The sequence below is a fragment of the Belonocnema kinseyi genome, chromosome 7, assembly GCF_010883055.1.
Source record: "Belonocnema kinseyi isolate 2016_QV_RU_SX_M_011 chromosome 7, B_treatae_v1, whole genome shotgun sequence".
Lineage (NCBI taxonomy): Eukaryota > Metazoa > Arthropoda > Insecta > Hymenoptera > Cynipidae > Belonocnema > Belonocnema kinseyi.
In genome coordinates this window covers 38,197,879-38,208,037 of record NC_046663.1, presented here as the reverse complement: position 1 = coordinate 38,208,037, position 10,159 = coordinate 38,197,879, and the positions used below count along the sequence as shown (strand labels likewise).

General features: G+C 22.2%; 1 protein-coding gene across 2 annotated transcripts in view; it reads right to left on the bottom strand.

The window, feature by feature from the left end:
- Nucleotides 1–10,159, bottom strand: part of LOC117177413 (protein grindelwald) — a 39,951-nt gene that overhangs the window by 18,123 nt on the left and 11,669 nt on the right. The window lies entirely within an intron of this gene.

Genomic DNA, 10,159 nt, shown 5'->3' with positions numbered 1-10,159 from the left:
TTTAATTATTTAATTCTTATTTTTTAAATATGCTTTGATAAATATTCAATACAATTATTGTAGAGAAAAAATTATATTTTGAAAAAAAATGTATAAGTAGGTTAACTTTATTCTGGAGTCAAGGAACTGGAGAACATTTGATATCGAATGGAAGGCCATACAAGAAGGCGCAGGCGTTCTTATATAAATTTTAGTAGTGATGGCAACTGAATACAAACAGTGATTGCGCGGCTTTTCTCCATAGGAATATTTTCCTCCAGTCAAAGAATGCGAAAAATATTTAATTAATAAATTTTCAGTAAACAATAAATAAAACATTATTATTTTTAATTACATTTTTTTAGTATGGTTATTGCAATTACTTTGCAGCTTTTAAGAATTAAAATTTCATTCTTTAATTAATGAAAATTATTTTAAAGAAAATTTTGAAAAAAATGGTTGAATTTGAACCAAATAGTTAATTTTACTTTCTAAACAAAAAAGAACAAATTTAAAAAAAAGACGAATTATCCGCAAAGTTGTTAAATTTTCAACCCGAAAATATTAATTTTTGGACTAAAAAGAAAAACTTTCAACAAAATATTTTAATTTTCAATAAAATAGTACTGAATAATAGATAATACTAAATAATTTAATTTTTAATATAATAATTCAATTTTCAATAAAATAATTAAATTTGTAATCTACTAGGACGAATTCTCAAATAAAGACGAATTTTCTGCAAAACTGTTGAATTTTCAATCAGCAAATATTAATTTTCTACCACAAAAACTAATTTTCAACAAAATAGTTTTATTCTCAACAAAATACTAAAATTTTAACCAAATTGTTCAGTTTTCAAACTGCAAAGTGGAATTTTCTACTAAATTGTGTAATTTTGTAATAATTTTGTAATTGTGTAAATTTGGCTATTTTCAAGCCAAAAATATTAAACTTCAAGAAAAAACAATTGTATTTTTGACTAAATAATTGGATTTTTTTAAGGCATTTGAATTTTCAACAAATAAAGATCAACGTTCATTAATTTTTTGCAAAAAAGACGAATGTTTAACAAAATACATGAATTTTCAAACAAAAAATATCAAATTTTAACCAAAAACTGTGAAAGTATCAACCAAAGTGTTGAACTTGTGACAAAATTTTTTTTTAACAAAATAATTTAATTTTCAACAATATAGTTGGATTTTCAACCAAATAGTTGAATGATACACTAAAAATATGAATTTTCAAATAAATATATCAATTTTCAACTAAAAAAGATACTTGTTCGACCAAAAATGGAAAAGTTAAATTTTCAGTGAAAAAATTAATTTTTGTCAACAACAAAAAATAAAGAAATTCCAACAAAGTGGGCCAATCTGCTACTGAATCTGCAAACGAAAATTAATCAACCTAATTCTACTTTAAACCAAACAAGATCAGTTTTGTAATAAAAAGTGGAATTTTCAACGAAATAGTTGAAGTTTTAACATTATTAATTTTCAACCGAAAAGACAAATTTTCAACAACAAAAATATGAATTTTCAACCAAAAAAGAATAATTTGCAACCAAAGATGGAAACTTCAAACTTTCAGTAAAAAATAATAATTTTCAACAACAAAAAATAACAAAATATTCTATCTAGCAACTAAATACGCAAGAACAGCAAAATAAAATTTAAACAAACTAGTTTTACTTTAAACTAAATAATAGTCGAATTTTCAAACGAAAAAGGATTAAACTTTAATCAAAAACAGTTACATTTTCAACCTAAGTATAGAATGTGTAACAAAATTGGTTAATTGTTAACAAAATAATGATAATTTTCAACATTATATTTGAATTTTTAACCGAACAGTTGAATTTTCAACCTACATTGATGAATACACAAAAAAGAAGATGAATTCTTATCAAAAAAATACCAATTTAAAAAAAATACATCAATTTTTAACTTAAAAAAATACATTTTCCACGAAAAATGGTCAAATTAAATTTTTATCAAAAGAAAATTAATATTAAAAAAATTTGGAATTTTTTAGTTTTTAAGAACCCAATTTTCAGTCTGAGAGACTGGAAATGAGTGTTATTTGAGACTGCAAAATTCATATTAAAAATAAAATAAATAATGAAAAATTGTCACAAACATTTAATAATTTTCTTCTAATTCATGAAAAAATGTTAAGGATTGTGTGTGAAAGCGAAGAGAGAGGGAGAGACCCACTTGTACGTGAAGTCATGAAAATCGATCCATTGGTATTTCATGTCTTTTCCTTATCTTCATATTTAATGCATACCTTAAGGCTTAAGCAACAGATGACACGCACGTGTCACTTTTGGAAAAGAAATAATGTTTAACAAACAATTTTTTTATTTTACAACTAAAAATGATTAACTTTATAATTTTTACAAAAAAAAAAAACAAATTCATCTTTACCAGATTTACTTTCAACAGGTGCATTTTTAACCACAAAAAGATGAAATTTCTACCACGATTGATGAATTTTTAGACCGAAATAATGAATTTTCAAAATAAAAAAAATCTTTTGAATTTTTAACCCTAAAGTATAGATTTTCAATAAAAAATTATGGTCTACCATAATACTTCAGTTTTCAATCCAAACGAGGAATTTTCAACAAAATAATAATATTTTTCACTAAAAATATAACATAGAATGTTCTAATAAATATAATAAAACAATGTTGATGTTTAAAAAAATATTATTTTTAACAAAAAAATAATTTTCAACAAAATAGTTAGATTTTCAACCAAAAATGTGGTTGTTCAATTAATAAAATTATTTTTTACAAAGTAGTTTGACTTTAAATCAAGTAGTTAAATTTTTAATTAACAAGATTAATTTTATAACAAAAAGAAACGTATTGACAACAATATATCTAAATTTTTTACTAAAAACGAAAAACGATCAATTTCCAACCAAAATTGTTTTAATAATATTGTTGAAGTTGTCAAAAAAATCATTCGTTTTTAGCTAAAAAAGGTGAATTTTTGAAGGAAAATGATATTAGTCAATAATTCAAAACAGCTCATATTTACCCACCAAAAATGAATTTTTAACAAAACACTTGAAACCTCTACTAAAACTAATCAATTTTTCACAAAGCAGTTGAATTTTAATTAAAAAAATTAACTTTAAAAAAAGAATAATTTTTGACAAAATGGATCAATTTTTAAGTCTAGAAGGGGAATTTGCAATAAATGAGTATATTTTGAACCAAATAGTTGAATGTTCAACCAATATAATCACATTTAATTAAAATAAAAAGATTTATTTTCTACAAAAAGACGAATTTTTACAAAAGGGATCAATTTTTAACCAAATAGTTGAATTTGTTGCTAAATTGTTGAATTTTATATCCGAAAATAATAATTTTCTACAAAATAGTCGAATTAAAAAAAAACTTAATTTTCCCCCGAAATAGATTAATTTTTAACCAGACAATTTTATTTTGAATAAAAAAAGGTAACATTTTACAGAAAGAATGTATAGTCAAGAAAAATAAATGTAATCAAATTTTTGAATATTGAATCATGAAGTATGACTTTAAATGAAAAAAAGAAGTATTCTTAACCAAAAATTTAATAAGATACTTTTGAAGATAAAAGAATGAACTAAATAAATATCCATTTTGATCATTTAAAGACTAAAGAATAATATTTTAAATAAACATTGAAGTTCATTTTTAATACTCTTCAAATATTAGGTATGACAACTAGAAATGTTGGTTAAAAAACAAAGTTAATTTTTCTTTTTACAACCTACAGTGGATATTTTAATTCGCAGTGGATAATCATTCAATAAAAAAACTAATAAATGTAAAATAATTAATTTACTTAATAGTCAAGACACTATACGTATTATTAAATTAAAATTAATTATGCCTTTATTTCTGCTCTGAATTAATAAATATCCACTGTAGAAAAATTCCTCCTACATATTAGTTTAATAATTAAAAAATGTTATGGCACTATTTTGATAATATTTTTTAAAATTTGAATAAATTATTTTCATTATTTTTGACGACTGAAGAGAGTCCAAGGCCTGCGAGGGTATTACGAATATATAAAAAGAAGAAGACGAGACAGGTAAAGTAAAAGAATAAGAAGGTAGAATAGAAAAGGAAGAAAACTAGTAACAGGTGAGTCATCGGTCCCGTGGTACAATCAGGTGCAAAGTCAACGGACCTGCACTTACTATATGGCCGGTATATGACTATAGTCAGGTGCTATAGTAAAGTTCAGGACACCTCACTTTTTAAAGGTGCTTTCACAACGCATTTTATTTTACAGGGACTATATATAAAATACTCAATAGATTCTTTCTTTTGGGAAAAGAGGTGGGGGGGGGGGATGTTACGATTTGTCGAGGGTTATTCAAATTCAATTTGAATCTTCTAAATCTAAAATAATAATAATAATTTAAAGTTAATTAATTTTGTAAAAGATTTGAGAAAATTTTATAATCTCGTTTCTCGTTCTTCAAGTACTATAAAATATAAATAATATTAAAAAATTAAAATAAATATTAAAATAGTTACGTCGGTTTTTATAAAATTTTAATTTTACTTTTAAACAGTTTCCAGTAATTTATATAGATTAATTTTTTAAAATATAAGATTTGATCCCAGCAGGACTTGGAACCAAAGAAATAATGTGATTAGTTAATTTGTGATCTTACATTGTAGAAAGATGTTCTTAAAAGAGCAAATTATTTTAATTTTATTTAAAAACAAAGTTTTATCTAATAATAATAGAAAAGCAAACAGATTCTTTGATTTAAAGAAGACTTCTTGGGTTATACAAATATTCATTTTAAAATTATTTTTGGTTATATGAATAAATTATGTTCAGAGAGGTTCTGGAATTCTGAATCTTACTGGGTATGATTAAAAAATCTGTAATTTATTAAATGTATAAGTAAAAATTCTTAAGTGATGAGTTTGAAGATCAACAATCAAGTTTTTAATTCGAAATCTTCAAAATTCAAGAAATTTCGGATGTTAAAAATTAAAATTACAGAATTTTTAATTGTAAATTTTAAAAAAAGGACTTTAATTTTAAATGTTTACAATGGAAAATTATAACATTTTGAGAGTTACAATTGAGGATTCTTGAATGTTGATAATATTAAATTGAAAGCTATTCAGTTTTTAAGTTTTACATTACAGATTCTATTTTAAGATGAAAAAATACAAATTCTTAAATTTGGTTGAGTTTGAAGATTAAAAATCAAGTTTTCAATTTGAGATATTCCAAATTGAAGAAATTTTTGATGTAAATAATGAAAATTAAAGAATTTTTCTTTGTGAATTTTCAAAAATTTCAAAATTTCACTTTCAAATACTACAAATTCTCGATTTTAGAAAAAATTATATTGAAATTATTGGATTTTCAAGATTTGTATTTTAGATTCTTTTATATATATTTTCATATATTGCAGGTTCAATTTAAGATGTACAAATAAAAATTCTTAAATTTCGATTATTTTTGGAAATGAAGATTAAAGTTTTCAATTCTATTTCTTCCAACTTAAAGAAATTTGACATTTAAATCGTCAAAATTAAAGAATTTTTTATTTTAAGACTTTAATTTGCATAATTGAAGGTTCATCATTCAAGTTTCTGGAAATTTGAAGAGTAAAAATTTTAAATACCTGGATTTTGAAAATATAGAATAATAAAAAATTATTCAATTTTCAATATTTATATTTTAAAGGTATCTAATTTTGAAGATTTACAAGAGAACATTTAAAAAATTTTAAGATTCAGAATTGAAAAATTTTGATTTTAATCATCAAAATTACGGAATTTTTAATTTGTAAAATTAAAAACCTTTCAATTTTAAACATTTACAGTGCAAAGTGCTACAATTTTTAAGGCATAAAACTAAAAATTCTTGAATTTCCAAATTACTGTATTGATAATTATTTAATTTTTTAAATTTATATCTTAGATTACCTTTTATATTTATATATTGTTTATTTTTTATTTATAGATTCTATTCTAAAACGTAAGAAAGACAATTCTTGAAGTTAGATGATTTCGAAGATTAATTGTAAAAGTTTAATTTGCATTATTTTTATTTGAAGATTTTTTAATCTGAAAAATTATAATTAAAAACCCATCAACTTTCAAAATATAAAATTATTACAAAGTATTCATTTTTCAAGATTTATGTGTTAAAAGCATGTAACTATGAAGATTCACAAGATAAAATTCTTCAATTTTCAAGATTTACAATTGAAAAATCTTCAAAATCTGATTTTAATCATAAAAATTACAGAATTTTTAATTGTAAATTTATAGCATTAAAAACATTTCAATTAAAAATATTTCCAATGCAAAGTTCTGCCATTTTTAAGAGATAAAACGAAAAATTATTGAATTTTGAAAATATATGGTATTGAAAATTATTCAAGTTTTAATATTGATATTTTACATTCTTTTTGATATATTGTTTATTTTATATATTATAGCTTCTATTCAAAGAAGTATGAATACCAGAAATATTTTTGTTCAATCATTGTTATTTTTAATTCAAAATATAATTTTAGAAACTATAAACTTTAAAAATAATTTTTGTTTTTGATAAAAATACTTCATTTTTGTATTTTTAATAAATAAATATTATTTATAAATCGAAATCTAATTGTTTAAATTCGGCAATTTCCCCTGAGGGAATTTTATTATTCCGGAATTTTCTAATTCGGCAATATTATAAATTGTTCGACAATTTTACTATTTGTGAATTTTCTTTTGTGGAGATTTTACAATTCGGAAATTTCAAAGTGTCGGAAATTTGATTTTAAGGGATTTTTCAGTCATCCCAAAAACGGTCCAGCAGCAGAATTAAAAAAATTCGCGAACAGTAAAATTAGGGAACAGTTTATAAAATTCCCAAATAATAAAGTTCCCTACAATTTATAATATTAAAGAATTTTAAAATTTTCGAATAACGACAAAAAATGACGGAATTATAAAATATCCGAACAAGAAAATTCCTGAAATTAAACAATTAATTTAAGAAAAAATATTATTTATTTATGAAAAATAAATTAATCAAGTATTTAAAAACATTATTTTTTATGTTTAAAGTTTCTAAAATTATTGATATTTCAAGTTAAAAAAATAATTATAGAAAATTTAAACATTAAAAATATAGATTTTTAAAAAATATTTGATTATTGTATTTTTAATCAATATTTAATATTTATGAGGAGGATTTTAATAATTTAAATTCGGGAATTGATTATTTCGGATATTTTATAATTTGGCACATTTATAATTGAGGAATTAGCAAATTGTAATATTAAAAAATATCAGGAATTTTATTATTCAGGAATTTTATGCATTTCTGTAATTTTAAATTGTCGGTAATTTTATCATTCGTGATTTTTTGACGTTTCTATAAATCATTGAATGAAATTTTACATAAATTTCCATGTGTACAATTTATTCAACTAATTAATATGGGCGATCTAGATTTTTATTATAGCCCATTTTTTAAAGAAGAAAGGGATTCAATTTATTTCTTCTGGTCTTTTTTGTTATTTTGCCGTCGCAGAGTTTCACCTTTCGTAATAATCTATTCGGTAAATTTATGGGATGGGGAGACAGACAGGTAAGTCTGAAATTCTAAAATAAATGTTTGAAGGGTTCGGGTTTGGGAACGGTAACGTAATCGAGGGTCCAAAACAGGTTCCTTCTCAGTGGCAATATTTATTCTTCTACCTGTCTCCACTAAATTTTTTTTCTCCATTCTATTATATATTTACTCAATTCTTTACAGGATATTCAAATATAGTAACACGAAAAGTCATTTTACCGGGACGAATGAAAAGTCTCGAAAAATTATATTCCCAAAAAAGCAAATATTCGATACTGTTAAATCCCAGAATGGAAACAATTTTTTAATTATTTTAAATCAATCATTATTTATTTGTTAAAAGAACCCAAATGACATATTTTGATAAAAGGCAATTTTTTAATGTTCAATGTATTTTGTTTAATCACTGTATATTACTTTAAAATTATTTACTTTCATTAATTAAAAATTTTTAATGATTTAAAATTACTTTAAAATAACAAATAACAAATTGTATTTGTTCTTTAGCATTGAGATTTTTTAAAACTTATTTTTATTTCAAATTCAAACAATAATTTTATTAACTACATTGAACATCAAAAAAATGTTTGTTATCGAAATATTTCATTGAGACGACTGAAAAGCCCCGAATAATACAATTTCCGACGCTGCAAACTCCCGAATAATAAAATTTCCGATAGTTTATGAAACTATTGAATTTTTATATTATCGTATAATAAAATTCCTGACAGAAAATTAACGAATTATAAAATATCCAAACTAGAACATTCTCAAATCTAAACAAGTAACCAATTTTTATTAATAAAATTATTAAAATATTGCTTATATTCGAGAATTTTCTAATTTCAGATACTTTATAATTCAGCAATTTTCTGTCGGGAATTTTCAATTATATATATTGGGAATATATTTCAATTTTTGTTATTTCTTATTACAAAATACATAAAATACTTTTAAATACATTAAAAAATTTTTAAAGTTTTAATGTGGGATTTTTTTTTTATTTAGGAATTTTATTACTCGGAATATTAAAGTGCCGTGAATTGGATTTTTCGGTCGTCCCAATGAAAAAATTGGGGCGACTGAAAAATTCAGAAAAATGAAATTCCTGACACTTTAATATTCCTGAATAATACAATTCTCGACCGTTTATAATATTGCCGAATTTGAAAATTCCCAAATAATAAAATTCCCGACAGAAAATTGCCGAATTATAAAATATCCTAACTAGAAAATTACCGAATTAAAACATTATTACAATTTTGAATTCATAAAATTAATTAAATTATTACAATTAAAATTTATAATAATTAATTTTTGTTATTTATGAAAAAATTGTGATTGCTTGCATCCAGGGATTTTATAATTCGGCAATTTTCTGCCAGGAATTTTATTCTTCAGAAATTTTACATTGTCGGGTATTTTGAAGTGTCGGGAATGTTATTTTTCGGGATTTTTCAGTCACCCCATTTTATTTTTGTATTTTTGGTACATTTTTTTCGAGAAATTATTCTGTTTTTAAGATATTTCCTCTATTTTTTCTATGTACTCTTGGGTGCCAAGAAAAATCCCGAATATTGGATTTTTTATTCAAAACTTGTAATTTGTTTAATAATGGGTTCTTTAATTGTTCATAATAAAACTTGTTTCGATTGAAAATGATTAATTATTTTTGAAACCATTTTTTTTTTATTTAATGTTTAAAAACTTGTCTGGTCACGGATTTGAAAATGTTTGAAACATTAAAATTGTAATGTTAAGAAATAAAAATTCAGAAACGCTAGTTATTAGTTAATATTATATTGTAAAATAAAATATGCATTAAACTTGTTTCTAATAAATTCGTCCAATTTTGCAAATTTTAATCTAAAATTTGTCAATTTTAAGTGCTTCCGATTTTGGTTTTTTAAATTTCAAATTATTCAATTTTAAATGCTTTTATTCAGAAACTGTACAGATTCAATTCTATTTTATTGCATTTTAAGTATCGTCCTCTTTTCAAAATGCTAACTAATCTAAAATTTTTTTCTTTTCAAAATTATTAAATATTTTTCTAACAATTTTTCAAACTTAAATTTACAAATTTGCTTGATAATTGATTCTTAAATTAAATTATATTATATTTTTAACGTTAGGAAATAAAAATTCAGGACTGATACTTAATATTAGTCAATATTATATTGTAAAAGAAAAAAATACATTGATCAAATTTAATTTCTAGATTCTTAAATTTAAAATTGTTAAATTTTGAACACTTTTATTTCGAAATTAAGCAAATTCCATTTGATTGAATTTTAAATATTGTCCTTTTTTAAATTTTAACTAATTAAAATTTAACAAATATACAAAACAATTGTAGATACAGCAGATCCAAACTGTTTTTCCTTTCTTCGACCGTTTTAATTTTCAATCAGTATTTTAGCTAAATTCAGCAATTAATTTCAAATCATAAGAGAAATAACAAATTTAAAAATAATAATAAAATTACAGAAAACATTATAAATTTTCAAAAAAACCACAAAGATTTATTATTTGTAAAAGCCGATAAAGGCAAT